General features: G+C 47.0%; 1 long non-coding RNA gene across 1 annotated transcript; it reads left to right on the forward strand.

Annotated features, from left to right (window-relative positions):
- The first annotated feature begins 1,263 nt into the window (after window positions 1-1,263).
- On the forward strand, window positions 1,264-17,135 carry LOC140395912 (uncharacterized). Its single transcript, XR_011936388.1, has 3 exons — window positions 1,264-1,565; window positions 5,465-5,566; window positions 17,012-17,135. It is a non-coding gene; the product is annotated as an uncharacterized lncRNA (long non-coding RNA).
- Window positions 17,136-23,204: the final 6,069 nt, after the last annotated feature.

A 23,204-nucleotide genomic window follows, 5' to 3' on the forward strand; every position in this document is an offset into this window, starting at 1 on the left:
AGTGCCACCTGGGTTCCAGTCTGGCACTGCCAAGGTGCCCAGATGGCACTTCCATCTGGCAGGGTCACTGCCCGGGTGACAGGCTGATACTGACAAGATACAAGCTGCTATTTTTTGCATGGCAGTGATGGGTCCGGGGTGTGCCCTGCATGGGGTACAGGGGGTGCAGAAACTCCGTTATAGTGAGTTGGGGTTCGGAAGTTGAGTTTGGGGCGCTTGCTGAACTGAGGAGTTCCGGTGAGCACAGCTCCTCATTGCAGAAAACGAGGCTAAGTACGGCCTCTGGCGAGTTCCCCGGATGGACGTGTTTCTCAGCGCTCCGCGGGCCAGGAAACACCCGGCTAGCAATCTGCTCGCTACGTGACTCCGTCCCCATTCGGGTAGATCGCGCCCTTTACTAAATTTTTACCAGATCAAACACTAGAAGTGGAAAATCTGCAAAATGTGCTACAGTTTATACATTTGAATACTGCAGTCTGCAATCTATCAAGTGTTACTGTTTCTACTGTATGTTATAGTTTCCAATTCTCAGGTGTTACTTTTTGCTTTTAATAGCTGTTTCACTTGGCACTTTACTAATCATGTGAAAGTTTCACATGATGTTAAACATTGGAGTTTAGTGTACAAATATTTGAAGGTGTTGTGGTTTGCACTTTATACAGTGTTATCATTTGGCTTCTGTTAAATATGTTACAATTTACAATGCTAAATATTTCATTTTGCACTGCATTAGATGTAAATTTGCCTTAGATTTGATTTACAATTTGCTCTGGATTAGACTCTACAGGCTGTGCTGAGTTATATACAGAAACGGAGTAAATGAATATTCACTCTGTGTGGCATAATTTGAACACACCGACAGGAAACAGGTGTAAATGTTTGGACCAAACTGCCCTTAAGTATAACAAATTTAGAATGAGCCCCACAGTGATCAGGAGCTGGTGCCAGATCAGATTACAGGTAAGGATAAGAAAGGGTTTTGATTAGGTGTAATTCCTTGCAAAACCCACAATAAACACACTTTCATTCAGACTTAAAATCCCTCTTATGTTTTCAGGATTTTTAAGCAAAACAAAACATGATCAAGGCAGGGATGATTACATTAAAAGAAAATAACATCAATGAATTGGAATAAGAGATTAGTTGAACTATCGTTTTGATAGAAACTTATAGTAAAGATGATAATGACAAAGTGGAAACACCAGAAACACGAATGTCGAGCAATGACTTGCTGACTGGCTGATATTTGTTGGCAGATCGGTTCTCTGTGACGCACCCTGGCACTGAATCGCTTCAAAAAGACCAGCAATATAAGACACAAAGGCAGCATTCTGACAAGTTATTTGAAGATCAACGGTTGCCAATTGGGAGTCGGCTTTTGGTTTTTAGTTTGGCGACTGGAGTATGACCATAAGATGGAGGGCTGGTTGGACGCGTGGTTCCTGGACTGATCCTAACCTCCGCTCTTGATTCACCAGTGGTCTGAAGATTTTTTTTCCCCTTGAAGTGAGCAGTGCCCTGGGTGAAATATGCCCCGACATCTGGAGAGTCAGTCTGTGCCAGAGGTACGTAACCCGGTACAGACCAGAGAGGAGGTCAGACACAGTAGCAGATAGGCAGAAGGGTGGATTCAGCAGCAGCAGCAATTCTACCCAGAAAGGCTGGAGCACCAATCAAGATCTGTTGGATTGGATCGAATTGCATTTGTTTATTGTCACATGTACTGAGGTACAGTGAAAAGTATTTTTCTGTTTGCAGCTCAAACTCACTTAATACGAGAAAAGAAAATACGTAAAAGAGGTACACAATGTAAATACATAGACACCGGCATCGGGTGAAGCATACACAGACTAAACCTGAAGCATGTGATGTTTCTGCCCAGTTGTGATGTTGCGAACTTCATATGCAGTCTGAGACCTGCTGCATTTCCAACTAACGGGGCACAATCTTCAACGAAAGGAAGTTAGAAGGATTTGGTGATCTATGATTACGCATTCATTATGCATCACAGTATACACTGGCCTATTATAAAGTACTATGTGATTGTTTATTTATCTAAAACTAAAGTACTTGATAATACCTACATTTGTCATAGTATGTGCTCCAAACTATGACTATGACTACCCCAACGTGCACCATCAGAAACTGGTGGACAAATTCATATTATTTACTGTTGACAATGGGGGAGGCCCATAGGTTGGGCTGAAAGAGGCAGGAAAGTAAACCCTTAATTATGATTGTTAGTTCAGTGCTTGGTGGGGAATGGCCAATAAAACAAATGGAAAGGTGGTAAGGAATCCAATTGCAAGCTTATTGATGTATCAGAAGTCACTATCAGGATGACAATTGTTGCAATGTTTTCTTTGATGATATTCCCCTCAAACAAGAAGATATCTCAAAACATTTTACAGGGTGGGGAATAAACAGTGAATGCCAAGTAAGAGAGAAAGGAAGGAATATTAAGGGGAACTTTGAAACAGCAGTTGAATGCAGGGAGGGAGGAGGAAATGTCAAGGTTTTAGAGAATGAGTCCTCAAATGCAGGACATAGTGGCTAAGAGTCTTACACAAATAGAGGCGAGGAAGTGGGACATGAGAAATAAATCAGCGTTGGAGAGTGTATGCAGAAATGTATTGACGGAGAGAATCACAGAAGTAGGGTAGGTTAGGCTGTAGATACAATTAAGAGTGAGAGTCTTGCTTGAATTGATAGCAGCTCTAAAAACTAGCTTCACGAAGTTAGTACTTTAGATTACTGTTCTTAATTACTGTCATTTGTGGAGAGTATAAATAGTGAAATGAGCTCGGGGCGTGCTATATAAGTCATCAGCTGGATTATCCGTTCCTGAGACTAAATGTTAACACTGGGGCAGAAGTCATGGACTTCCATGACAGCAGAACTGGCGTCGCACCTGGACGGATTCCGCAGCTGTTCAGGGGCTAGAACCTGTGCCACGTGAACCGATTCGAATGATAAACGGTATCTTATTCGCTGGGTCCGTGATTGACACTCAGGAGGCTGAAAAGCTGCAGCCGCATGTCCACACTTCACTCCCCACACACACATCCCGTTGATGGGTCGGCTGGGGCCAGGGGTGCCGGAGAATTGCGATTTGACGTGAACCCAGCGTTCGGCACGATTTCACCGTCAAAACTGATTCTCCGGCCAATCGCCTTTCCCGATTTCAACGTCGGCCAACGGAGAATCCCGGCCCATATCTCAAGGTGATAAAAGTTATGGATTAGGATCACAACAGCTCAAGGGCTTTGACAGTGTGATGAACGTGAGGGAGAAAATTTGGCTCAAAATCAAGAATTATTGTCAAAGTTCCACAGCACTGGAGGCAGCCAGAGATGGCAGACAACCGACAGTTGGTATTAAATGTTAACTGCCCCAAGGTGGTTCATAGGGATGTTATCAAACCAAATTTGACACCCAGCCACAAAAAACAGGTAGTCAAAAAGGTAGGATGGGATTTGCTGGCCCTTCCCACCAGTGGGATCTTCCAGTTCTGCCAATGGCGACCCTCTGCATTCCCCGGCAGCGGGATGGGAGAGCCACACAAAATGCTAGAGGCATCAGCGGGACAGGAGGATCTCGTCAGCGGCCAATAGCGTGCCGATTCTGTCCCCGGTAAGTATGCCACGGGAAGAAAGAGAAGAGGGATAGATTGGTTTTGAAAGGGAATTTCATAGCCTGTTAGCTGGAAGCATAGTAGTTGATGTTGGAGGAATTACAATCAAGCATGGACGAGAGATCAGAACAGGAGAAGCACTGATATCTTGTCAGGTTTGAGGAGATTACAGATACAACGAGGGTAAGGCTATGCAGGGATTTTAAAACAAGGATGAGAATTTTTAACCGGAGTCGGTAAGCAACCATAGGGGTGGTGTTAAACAGAACCAGAGGTGAGTTAGGATACAGGCAGCAGAGTTTGAGATGAACTCAAGTTTATGAAGCATGAAAAATGGGAGGCTGGCTCGGGGAGCATTGGATTCGAGGTAACAAAGGCATGGATGAGGTTTTTTTAGCAGCATAATTTAAAGCAGGGGTGGAGACAGGTGATTTTATGGAGGTGGAGTAAGTAGTTTTGCTGATGGGCAGGAGGTGTGCTCAAAAGCTCGTCTCAGGGTCAGGTAGGAGGCCAAGGTTATGAACGGTCTGGTTCAATCTTAGACGGTGGCCTGGAAGAGGGATGGAGTTGGTGGTCAGGGAATGGAGTTTGTGACAGGAATGAAAGGCAATGGGAATCATTGTGGGCGTGTCTGGAAAATTTGGAGAGCAGCCAAAAGTCCTTTGACCTTTTGGTGGGACTTTCCAGTCCTGCTGCCAGCCATTGATTTCGGACTTCACAACTTTCAGTTGCCATCCGGGACAGGATGCTGGACAAGCAGCTTGACAAATCGGAGAAAATGGTGGGGCCAAGAAAGGTGATGGTGGGGTAGAATTGGGCGTCATCAGCATATATGCAGAACCTGGTGTTGTGTGTTCTAGATGATGTTGCGCATGTTGCTGAGAGATAGGAGAGATGTCGCGGATAAATCCTCACGCGACTGCAGAGATGATGGTGTGGCAGCAGATTGAAAATTGCAACCACAGTTGATTATAGACAAGAAGAAAACGCATTTAAAAACGCTACAAAAATGAGAAATCGTTCTATTCTAATGCCCATCTGGATTGAAATAAAACATTTATTCAGCTTTTAACATAGGAACAATATTGGCATTGAGCAAAAAAAGTTAACATTTACCTTCTCAATCATATTTGCTGAAGTTACAGACAGCAGGAAAAGGTAATGACCACAAAGTTGCTTTAAATCGCTTGAGGATTACATTTATTGTAGTAATTGCATTCAATTTGACAATCAGAACGACTGGTTTTACCATTTGTGTATCTCAGGCTTTAATTCCTCATTTAGCTTTGTCATCTGTCCTTTGCGATTACTCCTAAACAACAGGTAGCAGATTCCAGACTGAAAACACAAGAGGTTAAAAGGAGTTAACCTCCATAGTTTCCCCATGACTACAGGAAAGTGGCTTATGCAGACTGATCCTAGCAGATGTTTAACTATAAATTATCTCTTATTCTGTGTCTGTTCTTTTGAAAGCAGCCGGATGTTGGGCAAAATGGCTTCTCCATGTGACATCAAATGATTAACCACAATGACATATTCTTTAACTGTAGACTCTTTTTATTTCAAAAGCATAAATCTGACAGTCAAATCCACAAAGTTGCCTTTTGATTAGAATTGGGCAGTGCTAATTTTGTTGTCTCTCAGACGCAGCTGTGGTCAGAAATGTTTTAAATGTCTAAAGCCACCTGGACTGCTGAAGGAAATGTAGTATTAATTGGAATTCCTGCAATAGAGCTACGATCATGATGGGACCAGCATTGCACAGCTGGAGATCTGGATCCTGTCGAAAGAAAGCTAATTGAAATGTCCCTTTATTACCTGTTTCCATAGGGTTGTCTGAAGGAGAGAATTCATATGTGCCTGTAACTATATGAAACAAACCTCAAATTGAAGTTTGCAATGTACATTCCAGGAGGATCGCAAATCAAAAAGGTGTGTGATGTCGAGCAGCAGTCAATATGATTTAATGCTATGGCACCATTTTTTGCTGAAATTTTTGCTCATTTTTGCTGAAATGATGAGCTCTTCAAAAATGGTGGTCTTGTTTTAATGTTAAGAATTCTTAAAATCCATTAATTTACTGGAAAATTATGTATATAGGTAAAACTGCTGATGGGGATTACTAAGCAGGGCTGGTTTCGCTCAGTGGGCTAGACAGCGGGTTTGTAATGCAGAACAAGGCCAGCAGTGCGGGTTCAATTCACACACCAGCTTACCCGAACAGCTGCCAGAATGAGGCGACTAGGGGCTTTTCACAGTAACTTCATACTTGCGACAATAAAGGATTATTATTATTATTTATCTGCTGATCTGTGACTGCCCATACATTTACAATCACACGCTGCCAGCAGGGAGCTTGATCCCTCAGGTCAGCCAAACCCAGAAATCCCAGGAACGGACAGATGATAGAGTTGATGACAGATCATTGAATTCCCATAGTCCTAGCTCAGTCTACTGTCAGAGCTGCATGAATTAGTAAACAGTAGTATGAGTTGGCCAAAGTTAAGTGCAGCAAAATAGAAAAGGTTTTCCTACAGTGCTTGCTCACAAAACAGCAACATTGTACTTAAGATAAAGCTGCATACAAACATGAGGGAGAAAGGTTAGGGGAAATATTGCGCGATGGGATGAAGCAGGTTGGAGGAGGATCTTATGAATGGCCTTTTTCTGTACTGTTAAAATTCTATTTTTAAAATATTTTTACTGAAGGAATTTTCACATCGACAAAAGAATCAGAAGAACAACAAAACTATTCAATAAACAACCACACCCCACCTGCTCTCCTGATGCCAACCTCACCTCGCATCCCACCTTTTTCATTTTAACCCCCTTACACCCCCCCATCGCCCCCCCCCCCCCCCCTTGCTGACCCCTCAAACCTCCTTAAATAAATTAATAAATCAGTACACGGCTTCCAGCTCCGGGTGAACCCCTCTGCCAACCCCCTCAAAGCAAACGGCCTTCTCCAGCCTCAGGGATTCTGCCAGGTCACTCACCCCCACTCCCATTTTCGACGACTGTGAGTCCCGCCACCCTCGCAAATCCGTCTCCGGGCTATCAGGGAGTGAAAGGCCAAAACATCGGCCTCTCTCACCTCCTGGACTCTCGGGCCTTCTGACAACACAAATATCGCTACCTCTGGACGCGGAACCACCTTCACACCCAGCACCTCGGCCAGCACGTTCGAGAACCACTGCCAGAAGCCCCCCTGCCTCAGACATGCCCAGAATATGTGGACATGATTCGTTGCCCCTCTCCGGGCACCGCCCACATCGATCCTCTACTTCCTAAAGATCCTCGCCACCGTCATATGAGCTCCATGTATCACTTTAAACTGATTGAGGCTTATGAAGAGGACGCATTCCCCTCCCATGACCTCCTCCCATTTCCTCTTAATATCTCCCACCAGGGCTCCCTCTCACTCCATCAACTCCTTATAGACATCCGATACCTTCCCCTCCCTTGTTTTGCCCTTCAACAGGATCCTGTCCTGCAACCCAGGGACGGCAGCCCAGGAAAGGACGGCATTTCTCTCCTTACAAAGTCCCAAAGGTACCTAAAGCCATTCCCCTGGCAATTCATACGCTTCCTCCATGTCCTCTAGCCCCTACTGTCAAAATTCTATACAATGGTATGTTTTTGGAACATTCTGGAAGTTCAACTATTAAATAGCTTTTACCCTATCAACATATCCTTCAATTAGATCGAAAAATAGCGAATGTAGCTCCTCTATTCAAGAAAGGAACTTAAAAAAAGATAGAGGAGGAAACTAGAGGCAATTTTGTCTAACGTCTGCCATAGGGAAAATGCTAGAATCTATTATTAAGGAGGTTAGAGCAGGCTCTGCGATGCGAGTGATCAAAGCCCAATTTCAAGAGTTGTGAGGTATTTTTATGGAGGCGTTGGAGGCGCACAAAGTGATTCTTGTAACGGAGAGAGCGCTGTTCTTGGTGGATTAAGGGAGCACAATTGTCTCTGAGGCCTGGGCCTGGGTTGACCTTCCGACCCCTGGTCCTATGTTGTCCTGTTCCCGATGTCAGTCATGAGGGGTTGGGGATGGCTGAACCCGCCGGGTCATCCCCCCCCTGCTGGAGCCTGGGTTGTTGGCCTAATGGGCTTGGGTTAGGCAGCATGTTGAAAACAATGAGGTTTCGTGCTTTGATCGTTGGTCAATCCTGAGGAGTGCCCGCCGTCTTCAATCCTGCTTTATCCTTGATTCCTGCATTCTTCGTGCCAGTGGAGAAACCTTTATCCTGACAACTGCCTCTCATCTCAGTTGTTATCCTGGTTGTTGCTCCCTGATAATTATGTTGTTGTCTGTTCAACTTATTTGCGTGCAGGCAAGTGAATTAGTCGGGTGTGATGTCCTGTATCACTGGTTATCCTGACTTAATAAGTTTAAGTTTATATCATGTTGAATGTTCAACTGAATATTGAAATCCTGATTTTTGTTTTAAATTTAGAGTACCCAATTACTTCTTTTTCCAACCTACCCAGCCCCTCTTTTGGGTTGTGGGGTGAGACCCACGCAGACACAGGGAGAATGTGCGAACTCCACATAGAAAGTGGCCCAGGGCCGGGATCGAACCTGGGTCCTCAGTGCTGTAGGCAACAGTGCTAACCACTGCGCCACCGTGCTGCCCGAAATCATGATTTGTGCAGAGTATCTTTATCCTAATGTATTCTGGAGGGGAAGATGAGCAGAACTGGAGCGATCAGAGGGCAGGAGGTTTTGGGTTGGTAGGATCAGTCCTCATTATGGTCAAGGAAGGTTCCCCCCAGTGAGAGATAATCTATTTTGGCTGCACCTTTTTCGTTTTCAGGTCCTGGTAGACTGTGTATTATCCTATTGATGGCTGGTCTTGTTGGACCCCCCCTTTCGGTGGGTGTTCCTCCTGATATGGGTCTCTCTCTTTCACTGTTCTAACTGCCGTCAGGACTCTTGTGACTGAGACCTGTCTGAGGGATTAGTTGTGACAATTTTTGCTCTTCTTCTTCACTCTTCCTCTGACTTTGAGAGTTTTGGGGGTGTTGCTTCTCTCTTCGAATTGGTGCCTGCGAGGGCTGCTGAGGTGGTGTTGAATGGTGAACTATGTACCATGGACAGTCAGCTACAGGCTTATGTTGGCTATGGGGTACCCTAATCCTTTCTTCTTTTGAGTGGTCCTGGTTGTGGGGGGAGTTCCTGTGGTTCCGGAGGGGGAGGGGGGGTCGGCCCTCCCTCCCCTCCCTCCCAGGGTGCTCACAGTATGGGGGTCACTCTGATGATCCTCCCTTCCTGGAGTGATTTTCCCCTCTGCTCTAGGATTGGGATCAATTCATATTCCTTTTGGTTCTTGCACCCGAGATATCATGTTGTCCTCTAGAGGGCAGTACTGGTGCTGGTGATACGGTTTTGTCCTTTGATCTGGGGTTCGGAGTTGGGATTATGTAAATCCAGATTCTTGCTCTTCGCTCTTGTTCTTGTCCTGTTTTTACTTTTTCGATGGCAGATCTCAGGCTGAGTATTAACGTTTGGTTGGCCCAGTCCTCTCTTTGTCTGTATTTTGTTGTTTTGCCATCTTGACAGAGTAGGCTGCCTGTTCTGGTCTGGATCTGGAGAACAGTTTAAATTGCGCTGTGAGGGTTAGTCAATTCCCCTTAATACTGGGGCTCTCAGGGTAGTGTTTACTTTCTCTGTCATTTTGTTTTGAAGCTATGGGGCAGATGTAGGTCTATAATTCTGCCGGTACCCTGTTTGGTGCAGACAGGTCACTTATTCATGGAAGGAAATTCATAGAATCACAGGATCACAGAACCGCTACAGTGCAGAAGGAGGCCATTCAGCTCATAAAGTCTGTACCAGCCCTCTTAAAAGAGCACTCCAGCCAAGTTCACTTCTTTGCCCCATCCCAATAGCCCCTTAACCTTACCTACACATCCCTGGACACTAAGGGGCAATTTATCATGGCCAATCCACCTAATCTGCACATCTTTGGACTGTGGGAGGAAACCGGAGCATCCGGAGCAAACCCATGCAGACATGGGGAGAATGTGCAAACTCTACACAGTCAGCCAAGGCTGGAATCGAACCCTGGTCTCTGGTGCAGAAGGAGCCCATTTGGCCCATCGAGTCTGCATGGACCTTCTGAAAGAGCACCCTGGGCCAACTCCCCCACCATATCCCCGTAAGCTCATAACCCCGCATAACCTGCACATCTTTTGACACTAAGGGGCAATTTAGCATGCCAGTCCACCTAACCTGCACAACTTTTCACTCTGGGAGGAAACCCACGCAGACATGGGGAGAACGTGTAAACTCCACACAGACAGTCACCCTAGGCCAGAATTGAACCCGGTTCCCTGGCACTGTGAGGCAATAGTGCTTACCACTGTGCCGCCATGCTGCCTCTTGTTCCTCAGCTTCTCACCTGTGATGGTAAGTATTATTCTCTCATAATGGCCGGGTTGTGCAGCATGCACCACAAATCTCACTACCAGCTCAGCTGGGTACTCTAGGGCTTCTTCAGAGTGGTCTAGGCAGCAGAAAGAGTGCTTGATGACATCAATTGTGTGTTCTACAGTGTTCCTTGTGACAGCATCACCCTTATTGTAGACCTCATGTCTATATGTGCACAGGTTTTGGATCAGAGTCATGACCATGTTAAATGTGGACAATGTTGTGTCCAGTAGCCAGTTCTTGCCTTGCCTTTTGAAGGAATGGAATCCTGTCCAATTCATAAAAATAGCTGAGTTCACATGAGATACATGTAAGGTGGTGTATATGAGGACAATAGGGCCCTACATCTTGGGGAAATCTACAATCTATGCAAATTGTTTCTGCCAAGGGAATGTCTCGCTGCACATAGAGAGCCTCAATGACATTTCCTTATGTTGCAATGGGCTGCAAGCCGTGAGATGTTGCTTGTATCTCTGGTAGAAGCTTTGAAGGAACAAGATGCATTAATGTTAAGAGCCACATTTACTTTGACAGCTACAGGCAATGCTGTCAAACTCTGGTTTGAAGTTGCACTTGTGACTGCAACAGTGCTAACATTTCATTTGTGACCCCTTTTTTGAAATGGAAATGTCTCTGAAGCATTTGGCCTTGTTGAAGTTGAGTAAGAGAATTGCTCCCTCCTCTCTCTTCTGGAAACATGCCCTGCTCTGCGCAATCCCTCTTCATTATCATAACACTCAATTCCAAAAGGATGCTCTACCATTCCAGCCATAGAATAGAAAATTTCCATAGAATCTCTACCGTGCAGAAGGAGGCCATTCAGACAATCCAGTTTGCACAAACCCTTCGAAGGCGCATGACCTCAGTCCACTCCCATGCCTTATCCCCATAACCCCACCTAGCTTGCCTATCTTTGGACACTAAAGGGCAATTTAGCATGGCCAATCCACCTAGCCTGCATATCTATGGAGGAAACCATAGCACGCAGAGGAAACCCATAGAGACATGGGAAAATATGCAAACTCCACATTGACAGTCACACAAGGCTGGAATTGAACCCGGATCCCTGATGCTGTGAGGCAGCAGTGATAGCCACTGTTGAGAAGTACCTGTTTCAGCTCAAATTAATAGATCATGACCAGCCAGGTAACTCACTGTACGACTATTCAAACTATAGCCAAGTAAATGAGAACTTCAAAAACATGGGCAATTGCACGGACAACCAAAAATAATAATTCAGCAACTAACCTGTAAGTGGTTCCATGATCCCTTTAAATAGCTCTGATATGGGGGTCCTACTTCTTTTTCAACATTGTGTTGTGTGTGAGGCTAAGACTGGGTGTTGACTGGGTTGTAGAGTTTGAAAATGGCGCTGTCACTGAAAGCTGTAATGATCTGCCTGTTCTATGTGACACCAACAGCCATTATGTGTCTGCACAAACCTCTTTGCTGTACACCTCTCATCAAACATTTACACACATTTCAAAATGCAATTGGAGTGGTAAAGTTGCTGTGTAGCCTAAATTGGGGTGCTACTGAGTCCGATTTAGCCTCCATTTCTGGTCATTTCTTTCATTCTTTGTTAGTTTGTTCTGCACAAAATGGACGTTGTAATAGCCGCATGAAACCATTGACTCTATTCAGAAAATGTTTAATTGCTTGTAAAAATCTTTGGGAGGCCCTGAAGTTGTGAATGTGCTACACAAACGAAAATATTTGATGAAACAGAATTTCTTCTACCATAGCAAAGATATTAAATGGACAACCTATAAGGAGAAGGTACTTTGCACTTTCCCCCCTCAGTGGTAGTGTTCTGCCATGCATGTTTTCTATCGGCTTTGTTTAGATTAAATTAATGAATGAATGATCTATGGTTCCAGTATTAAGATTTACAAGGTGACTATATTTAGCTGTAGCCTATAAAAATCCACATGCCAGCACGAAAAATATTTCCAAACTGCCTGATACAGGACTCAGTGGAACTCTAGTTGCAATCTGGCTCTTCTTCAATCCAAAAAATGTAATATGTCTGCACATCTTTTAAGTAAAAATGATAAACGACTATAAGTAAAAGAGTCTGGACCTGGAAAATGTCTGATTTCTCACTTAATCATGCAAAGCCAGGGCAGAACAACAGCATACATCCACTTACTTGTAAGGCTCAGTGAGTTCAACAGATTTGTACAGGTATCAGAACTGATTTTCCTCAGCCTGGTGTAGCATGTATGAATTTCTGGGGCATTAAACAGAGGTTAAAGGGGGGCAGGGAGTCAAAACACTAATGTCCTTGCCCTGTTTGTGCTTGATGTGCATTTCCAGGGGTGTCCTGGATCAGGCAAAATGGGCAGGAGTAGTTAAATAACATGCACGTGTCAAGGGAACAATATAAATAATAATCCTTTTTAAAATTTAGAGTATCCAATTATTTTTTTCCAATTAAGAGGCAATTTAGCGTGCCGCACATCTTTTTGGGTTGGGGGGGGTGAGACCCACACAGACACAGGGGGAATTTGCAAACTCCACACAGACAGTAACCCAGGGCTGGTATTGAACCTGGGACCTCAGTGCCGTGAAGCAGCAGTGCTAACCACTGCGCCACCATGCCGCCAAATAATAATCTTTATTAGTGTCACATTAACACTGCAATGAAGTTACTGTGAAAATCCCCTAGTCACCACTTCCGGCACCTGTTCAGGTACACTGAGGGAGAATTCAGAATGTCCAAATTACCTAGCAACACGTCTTTCGGGACTTGTGGGAGGAAACCGGAGCACCAGGAGGAAGCCCACGCAGACACGGGAAGAACGTGCAAACTCTGCACAGACAGTGACCCAAGCCGGCTATCGAACCCAGGTCCCAATGCTAACATGTCAGGATTCCACCTTTGCTGGCAGCTGAGATGACTGAGGAAACTAGAAGTTAGCAGCATCATATCAGCTACCAGCAACCTCCTAGAATGGAATATTTTCAACATAGGACATTGCAGGGCTGTATTGTGGGCTGGAGGCCTTTTGACAGCATTGGGAAGCTGGGCCGAAGGGCCTGTTTCCATGCTATAAACATCTCTGACTCTATGACAGACTTCATTTCACCAGTTCTACATTACTACTCTGAACCACATTAGTTCTAACAGCCATTATGTGTCTCTGCACAAACCTCTTTCCCAAGGTGGCATCTGTACACCTCTCATCAAACATTTACACGTAGTTCCAGGGGAGGCAGTGGCGCAGTGCTATTGTTGCTGGACTAGTAATCCAGAGACCCAGAATCATTCTCTGGGGAACCAGGTTCAAATCCTGCCATGGCAGATGTTTAAATTTGAATTCAATGTAAATCTGGAATTAAAAGCCTACAGGTGACCATGAAACAAACCATTAACAATTGTAATAAAAACCCATCTGGTTCCCTGAGAGGTTGGTTCTAGGTTATTACTGTGACTTTACTCCAGAGTGTGATTGGATTAAATGATTCGAGAGTGTTGGTTTTCCTTTCTACTTAAATTTAGCTTTATTTTTGTCCTGATTGTGTCTTGCTAGTGGGATGTGAATGCCCATGTGCATATTTCCACATATGCTTTGTTCAATGAAATGAGTATATATTTATTCAATGCTGTATTACTGGCAGCAAGCTTTGGTGGCAGCTCAACAAGATACCCAGAACCATGGGTTCAGGAAATGAACAACGTGATCGCAGCCCTGAGGGGAAGCAGTCAGAGGTCTCGATTTTTATGGGGGGAGGTCAATTGATTGGCTGGAGGACAGGTTGGGTAGCCAATTATAGAATTTATCATAGAATTTACAGTGCAGAAGGAGGCCATTTGTCTCATCGAGTCTGCACCGGCCCTTAGGAACGAGCACCCCACCCAAGCCCACACCTCCACCCTATCCCCGTAACCCAGTAACCCCACCTAACCTTTTTGACAGTAAGGGCAATTTATCACCGCCAATCCACCTTTGGACTGTGGGAGGAAACCGGAGCACCCGGAGGAAAACCCACGCGCACCTGGTGAGCACGCAGACTCCGAGTGACCCAAGCCGGTAATCAAACCTGGGACCCTGGAGCTGCGAGGCAACTGTGCTAACCACTATGCTACCGTGCTGCCCTTGATGGGGTGGGAAATGTATGGGCGGCACGGTAGCACAGTGGTTAACACTGTTGCTTCACAGCTCCAGGGTCCCAGGTTCGATTCCCGGCTTGGGTCACTGTCTATGTGGAGTCTGCATGTTCTCCCTGTGTCTGCGTGGTTTTCTCCAGGTGCTCCGGTTTCCTTCCACAAGTCCCGAAAGACTGCTGTTTGGTAATTTGGACATTCCGAATTCTCCTTCCATGTACCCGAACAGGTTCCGGAGTATGGCAACCGGGGCTTTTCACAGTAACCTCATTGCGGTGTTAATGTAAGCCTACTTGTGACAATAAAGATTATGATATTATTATAATACTCCCTCTGTAACCCCTACCTGTCCATTGGCACCTGCCAATAGCTGACTGCCACTCTGAACCATTCTCCCTTTTCTGCATCCACCTAATTCCTTCGGACAGCTATGATGGGTTCCCCACAATTGTTACAACTGGGAAAGTAGGAGCATGTGGATTGTCTTGCCTCACTACTCCACAGGACATACCATTAGTTTAAAAGTTTAATTTACTCATCGAAATGACCAATTGTTTACCTTCACCACTGGTTACACAGAATAAAAGAGACTTTAACCAGGCTTCTTTCAATAAAATCAAAACAATTGATTTATTCTAAAACCAACATTTTGAACAAGTCGCAAGGACTGGTTAATGCAGAATTGTAATCTGTACGTATAACTACCTGGTTTTCCCCTGACCTGACGTGCATCCATGTCTCCCTATCAAAATCTCAGCATGGCCATCTACAAGCTCTCAATTTCTTTAACTACTTGAATCAGACTCATTTGGGAATCGGCTGGGTCCTCGGAGTTCCCATTTCTCCTGCCGTGAGGAAACTCTCCGGCAAAAGGAAATCAGAGTGCCGCCGGGTGCCTCCATTTTCATTACCCAACTGTCTCTGTTGCTGCTCCCCGGTCAAACCTGAAAACCAGGCCCCACATGACTGTCTCACTGAGGCAATGAGGCGCACCTTGGGATGTGGTTTATTTACATCCACTGGCTGGGCAACAGAGGTGGAACAGTAAAATTAAAGACTGTTAATGTTTTGCCTGTAACAAACCGAGTGTTCATTTCAAGCAAAATGACAGCCACAATCTCACACGTTAGTAAAACTTTCTGTCAATTTTATGCCGAATCCCTGCAGTTTTATCAAATTTCCTGCTGTCTTTCACTAGTCTTACATGATGCCTCATAATGTAAATCACTTATATGCTTACGGTCCAGAAAGTCCAAGCACTGAGTTCCCCTGTCAATTAAAAGCCACTTTTTTCCCTGACAACTCTCTAGACCTGGTTTCCTCAACGATATCTCCCTCTGGCTTCCCCGACTAAGAATTCCATTGAGCAACTGCAACAGGAATTTTGACAGATACCACACATGGTCGCCACTGGTGCTCTTTCTGTATTGGTTTCCCTAAGAGACCACACACACAGCTTCTTAGTCCTGCACTTGCACCTAAGAGATCACTCGGGTAACCTTCTACCTTGTGATTTTCCTGACTTGGCGTTAAACGTCCAAAAAACAACTTCCCTAAAAGCACAAGAAAGTCTGGAGAATGAATGTTCAGTGCATCATGCTGACTCAAGTTTGATGGTTTTGGCAACTATTTGCATCCCAAAGCGTTTTGTCAACCATTCTTCATGTTTCTTCAACCAAACATGTCTCTCTTGCCAATTTTTCCAATGCAAGGTTTTGACATTCAGACCCTGATTAATGTTAACATTTTGTATCAGGTCTGTCCCATCACTCTCTCTTGCAAATCCTCTTTATCGTCTCTTATATTTCCAAGTGATTTGTGATTATATTGTTGCTGCAATCTCAAATTAAGGCAAAACATATTAACAGTTTCTCGTAAAGTATTAAAAAGTCACATGCAAATTTAATTGACTAACCTGGAACTAATATAATGATTAAGGATTCAGAAAATATATTTTTAGTTGCTGACCATGACATTTTTGTTTGGAATTACGGATGAAATTTTCCTTTGTGACCTTGTTACCTCCAAACTCCACCCATTCCGATCCCAGTCTTCCACCTTCCATTAATTTAATCTCATCGAATGTTCTGCTTCAAGTACCCTAGATTACAGAAAACCGTTTTAATTTATCACTGCTGTGCTCGTTAATCTATATTGGCTCATGATACACCGGCACCTCCTTTTTAACATTCACATCATTGTATTCCAATGCCTCACCCCTCACCCCCTCCCTATCTCTGTAACCTCCTCCACCCTTATAGCCCTCCAAGAACTCTGTTCACCTAAGTCTGGCCTCTTGTGCACCCCGCTCTTCCTTCACCCCACCATTGGCAGGTACGTCTTCAGTACCGAAACCAAAAGCTCTGAAGTTCATTTCCTGCACCTCTCCATCTCTTTCTCTCCTCTTTTGAGGTGTGCCTTAAAGTCTATGGGCCATTATGTCTGACTGGTGTGGGAAAGACGAGGCCGCAGGAATTAGAAGAAACAAAACAGGTTGGGTCCGTGGGTCGGGGGTTTCGGGTCCTCAGGACAGTCGGGTCAGTTTCACCACAGCAATCTGGGAATCCTTGGGGAGGGTGGGTGTGGTGAATGATATCTGTATACATGTACCCTTAATGCGTAGGCCCCTTTAAGACCGGGTTTGGAACCCTGGGGGACTCCGCCTCCAGCTCCGCCCCCAGGAAGCTGTATATAAGGTTACGTTCAGTAGGCAGCGTGCAGTGAGCACACTTCTCAGCAGCTGTCTGGTTTTCTGGTTATTAAAGCCTTTGTATTATCGAACTCCTCTCCTGAGTTGTAACTGAGGGTATCTCAATTTAATTACCAGACTACATCATGGTGGACAGCGGTCTAAAGCCAGAGAAGCTCAATTTGGACGCTCGGTCGCCGGAAGCCACTGAAATGTTTAAATACTGGCTCCGGTGCTTTGAGGACTATCTGAATTCCTCAGAGACTGAAGTTGGCGGACCTCGCAAGCTGAGCTTACTACATGCCCGGGTGGGCCACCGACTATCCCCCGTGATCGAGAAAGCTACGACGTACGAAACAGCGGTCTAAAACCTACAGAAGCGCTTCATAAAGCCGATAAACGAGGTACACGCCAGACATTTGCTCTCGACCTGCCGCCAGCGCTCCGGGGAAACGCTAGATGAATACTTGGAGAGACTCACCGCGCTCACCAGGAACTGCGACCATCAAGAGGTGACGGCAGAAGTCCACATGAACTTACATATTCGTGATGGTTTCGTGTCCGGTATCCGATCCACGTACATCCGGCAGCGGCTCCTAGAAGACGGAGCGAAGGTCCTCCAAGTCACGGTAACGCTCGCCTCTTCCCTGGAAGCGGCCCACCATAATCTCCGCACGTACTCTGCGGACCTTGCGAACCCCTGTCGACACCCTCCAGACTCGGCCACGCTTCAGGCCTGCGCCGCGCGGCGACCTGCTCACACCGGGGGCTCCCAATGCTATTTCTGTGGGCAAGGCCAGCACTCACGCCAGCGTTGCCCGGCCTGCTCCGCTATCTGCGGCGAATGCGGAAAGAAGGGGCACTTCGCGAAGGTCTGCCTGGCTGGGCCCGAAGGCCAGAAACAAAAGTCTCATCGGGCCCAGAAATCGAACTCCCGGGACCACAGGCCCCGCAACGCGGCTGCGCGGCGGCCAGACACGCCTACTTCCAACGCGTCATCGGCCTCGTGCGAGTCATGGGGCGGCCATCTTGGTGGCGGCCATCTTCAAAACTCAAAACGTGTGACCGACGGCGGCGGCCATTTTGCGAGTCCGATTCAACCGAGGACTCTGACTGCTCGCAACTAGGAGCGATCACGCTTGATCAATCTTGGCCGAAGCACCTGCGAAACTCAATGATGCAGGTTCAAATCAATGGCCGCGACACCCCCTGCTTTTTTGACTCTGGGAGCACGGAGAGTTTTATCCATCCAGACACGGTAAGACGCTGCGCACCTATACCGTCTCCCAAACCATCGCCCTCGCATCTGGGTCTCATTCAGTCCAAATCACGGGGTATTGTGTCGCGAACCTCGTTATCCAAGGCGCCAAATACGCCCGTTTTAAACTTTATGTCCTCCATCACCTCTGCGCCCCCCTGCTCCTCGGTCTGGACTTTCAGTGCAGCCACCGAAGCCTGACCCTGAAGTTCGGCGGACCCTGCCCCCGCTCACGGTGTGTAACCTGGCAACACTCAAAGTTGCACCCCCCCCCTCTTAGCGAACCTCACCCCCGACCGTAAGCCCGCCGCCACCAGGAGTCGGCTTTCAGACATGACTTTCATCAAGTCAGAGGTTCAGCGGCTACTAAAAGAAGGCGTCATAGAGGCTAGCAACAGCCCTTGGAGGGCACAAGTACTGGTAGTCCGCTCCGGAGAAAAACAACGTATGGTGGTGGACTATAGCTAGACCATAAACCGCTTTACGCAACTCGATGCGTACCCACTTCCCCACATAGCAGAAATGGTGAACCAAATCGCCCAGTATCGAGTATTCTCCACGGTCGACCTAAAATCGGCCTATCATCAACTCCCTATCCGCCCAGAGGACCGCCCCTATACAGCCTTCGAAGCAGCCGGTCAGCTCTTCCACTTCCTCAGGGTCCCTTTTAGTGTCACAAACTGAGTCTCCGTTTTCCAAAGGGCAATGGATCAAATGGTGGACCAGTACGGCTTACAGGCTGCATACCCGTACTTGGACAACGTCACCATCTGCGGCCATGACCAGCAGGACCATGACGAAAACCTGAGGAAGTTCCTCCAGACCGCCCGGGCCCTCAATCAGACATACAATAAAGAGAAATGCGTGTTCCACACAACCCGGCCAGCCATCCTCGGCTACGTCATGGAAAACGGGGCCCTAGGGCCAGACCCCGACCGCATGCGCCCCCTTAAGGAACTTCCCCTCCCCCATAGCCTCAAGGCACTCAAACGGTGCCTGGGGCTCTTTTCCTATTATGCTCAGTGGGTCCCCAGATATGCGGACAAAGCCCGTCCACTCATTAAGACCACGGTTTTTCCCCTGACGGCTGAGGCTCAGTCGGCCTTCAGTTGTATCAAGGCCGATATCATCAAGGCCGCCATGCACGCGGTGGACGAAACCATTCCCTTCCAGGTAGAAAGCGACACATCAGACGTCGCCCTGGCTGCTACCCTCAACCAGGCGGGCAGACCGGTAGTGTTCTTCTCCCGAACCCTCACCGCCTCGGAAATTCGACACTCTGCAGTCGAGAAGGAGGCACAATCCATAGTGGAGGCCGTGCGGCACTGGAGGCACTACCTAGCCGGTAGGAGGTTCGCCCTCGTCACCGACCAACGGTCGGTCGCCTTTATGTTCGATAACGCACAACGGGGCAAAATAAAGAATGATAAAATTCTGAGGTGGAGGATCGAACTCTCCACCTACACGTACGATATTACATATCGTCCGGGGAAGCTCAACGAGTCCCCAGATGCCCTGTCCCGCCGCACGTGCGCCAACGCGCAGAAAGACTGTCTGCGGGCCATCCACGATGATCTCTGCCACCCGGGGGTCACCCAGCTTGCCCATTTCATCAAGTCCCGTAACCTACCTTACTCTACCAAGGAGGTCAAGGCCATGACCAAGGCTTGCCAGATCTGTGCGGAGTGCAAACCAAACTTCTATCGATCAGACAAGGCCCGCCTGGTAAAGGCCTCTGGGCCCTTTGAGCGACTAAGCATGGATTTCAAAGGGGCCCTCCCGTCCACCAACCGCAACACCTACTTCCTCACTGTCATCGACAAATTCTCCCGCTTCCCATTCGCTGTCCCCTGCCCGATATGACCTCGGCCTCCGTAATCAAGGCACTGCACAGCATCTTCACCCTGTTTGGTTTCCCCGCTTATATCCACAGCGACTTGGGTACATCGTTCATGAGCGATGAGCTGCGTCAGTATCTGCTCAACAAGGACATCGCCTCGAGCAGAACGACCAGCTATAACCCACGGGGAAACGGGCTGATGGAGAGGGAGAACGAGACAGTTTGGAAGGCTGTTCTTCTAGCCCTACAGTCGGGAAGTCTCCCAATCGCCCGCTGGCAGGAGGTCCTACCCGATGCCCCACACTCCATTAGGTCGCTCCTCTGTACAGCCACGACCGAGACCCCTCACAACCATTTGTTTGTCTTCCCCAGGAATGCCACCTCTGGGGTCTCGCTTCCAAGTTGGCTGACGACTCCGGGACCAGTTCTACTCCGGAGGCATGTGAGGAACCACAGGACAGATCCACTGGTCGAGAGGGTCCAACTATTACACGCAAATGCTCAACACGCCTACGTCGAGCACCCCGACGGCAGGCAGGACACCGTTTCCCTGCGAGACCTGGCACCCGCTGGCTCGCCCACCGACGCCCCCCCTTCTACCAACGCTTCCCTCCCCGCACCGGTTGTCGACTCCAACAGCGCCCCCTCCCCATAGCGCCCCCTCCCCCCAGCTGGCGCCGGCACCAATCACCCTAGTCACCCCGGATACCCTCCCTGCTCCAACACGGGCAAAGGCACAGACAACCGTGCTCCCGGATATACCACCACCGAGGACGACCGTATCCACCGCACCACCGCCAGAGCTGAGAAGGTCGACATGGGCAATCAGACCACCCAAAAGACTGAACTTATAATTCCACTTCACCCCCGACGGACTATGCGTTTTTTTTTAAACAGGGGGTGAATGTGGTGAATGATATCTGTATACATATGTACCCTTAATGCGTAGGCCCCTTTAAGACCAGGTTTGGAACCCTGGGGGACTCCGCCTCTGGCTCCTCCTCTGGCTCCGCCCCCAGGAAGCTGTATATAAGGTTACGTTCAGTAGGCAGCGTGCAGTGAGCACACTTCTCAGCAACTGTCTGGTTTTCTGGTTATTAAAGCCTTTGTATTATCGAACTCCTCTCCTGAGTCGTAATTGAGGGTATCTCAGTGGGTTGTTGGGGGGATTGGTGGTAGAGGAGAGGTAGAGGTTGGGGTGAGTCCTGTGGGTGTTGTTGTTTACAATAGTTATCCAGAAGTTAAACGAGGTGTTAATTCTTCCAACTTTTTCTGAGTAACAATTGGTGCATCCCTGGCAGAACTATCTGAATTTTGCGATTTAAATTGCATTTTCAGATGGTTCCCAGACGGTTCATAGAATCATAGAATATACAATGTAGAAGGAGGCCATCGTGTCTGCACCGGCCCTTGGAAAGAGCACCCTACTTAAGCCCCATACCTCTACCCTATCCCCTTTAATCCCGTAACACAGTAACCCCACCTAACCTTTTTGTACATTAAGGGCAATTTAGAATGGCCAATCCACCTAACCTGCACATCTTTGGACTGTGGGAGGAAATGTGAGGACCCGGAGGAAACCCATGCACACACGGGGAGGATGTGCAGACTCCGCACAGTCAGTGACCCAAGCCGGGAATCGAACCTGGGACCCTGGAGCTGTGAAGCACCTGTGCTAACCACTATGCTACCATGCTGCCGGTGGTTGCAATTGTCCAACGAAAGTTTGCACTTCTGGGCAATTGCCATGCAAACCCTCACTTGGAAACTTGCGAGAGGGATTCCCCAGTGCATCTTTGGGGTAGCCACAAATCCAATGCTGTGGAGCTCGGAAGTTACACATATCTTTTTACTCAGCTTTTGGTCACCTGCCCTGATGATGTCCCCTTCTTTGGTTTGAAGTTCATTTCTGCCTGGTTATTCCCCTGCAAATCATCTTGAATGTTTTATTTCACCTAAAGACACTATCTAAATGCAGTTGTTATATACAACACAAGTAAAATATCAAGGAGGCTTTACCAAGGAAATAATTTTTGACCAGGTAATTCAGTGGATGAGAATTTAGGGCATAGTGGAAAATCATAGCTGAATGTGCGGATTTGCAGGACTCTTTAAAACCCTGGAGTCAGCAGCAGTGTGGTGAGTCATTGGCAGTCTGGAGTCAGAACTGGTAATGTCTATGTGAACCTCTGTAAATTTGCATCACACATGTGGTTGTGTGCAGCGTTTTCCTGAAAAGAAAGTTCAGTGATTGCCTGAGGGAACTCCTATATAAATCCTGAAAACAAAATGAAAAAAAAACAGGCATGGAGTTAGTTTGAAAACTATCTCTGCTGCTTCTTTTTATATATACACAATGGAGGTTAACCGGGACATGACTTCAAAGTAACTGCAAAAGTTCATCACGTGCAAATGTCCAGCCAGTTCAAAGTTGCCTTTGTAATTTTGACAATCCATCTGGGACTTCTCATAATACTGGAGGGAGGACCAACATGGTGAAATCCTATTACTAGGACTAGATTCTACACATGTTTCTTGACCCCCACCCCGTCCCTTAGCTGGAACCAAGATGGTGAACCTGATATTCTGTATTGCCTTCACAGCTGATTTAGCCCTACATTTAGATATAGGTTTAATAACAATAATCTTTATTGTCACAAGTAGGCTTACATTAACATTGCAATGAAGTTACTGTGAAAAGCCCCTAGTCGCCACATTCCGGCACGTGTTCGGGTACACAGAGGGAGAATTCAGAATGTCCAAATTACCTAACAGCACGTCTTTCAGGACTTGTGGGAGGAAACCGGAGCACCCGGAGGAAACCCACGCAGACGTGGGGAGAACGTGCAGACTCCACACAGACAGTGACTGAAGATGAGAATCGAACCTGGGACCCTGGAGCTGTGAAGCAACAGTGCTAACCACTGTGCTACCGTGCTGCCCATGTGCTACCATGCTCTCCGGTTGGCATTTAAGTGCAGTACTGATGATGTGCTGCACTGTCAGAGGTTTTGTCTTTTGGATGAAAAATTAAACTAAAGACTCATTTGTCCTTATCGGTGGATGTGAAAGGTCCCATGGAAACATTTTGAATAGAAGGGGGTGGGCTTTCCTTGTGTTTTGGCCAATGTTCAATCCCTCAACCAGCAAAAGATGGCTGTTGTGTTTCCTACTTTACAAGCTACCACTGATTGGCTGTGATGTGCTGAGGTCTTGAAAGGTATATTTGTTTT

The sequence above is a fragment of the Scyliorhinus torazame genome, chromosome 19 (genome assembly GCF_047496885.1).
Source record: "Scyliorhinus torazame isolate Kashiwa2021f chromosome 19, sScyTor2.1, whole genome shotgun sequence".
Taxonomy (NCBI): Eukaryota; Metazoa; Chordata; class Chondrichthyes; order Carcharhiniformes; family Scyliorhinidae; genus Scyliorhinus; species Scyliorhinus torazame.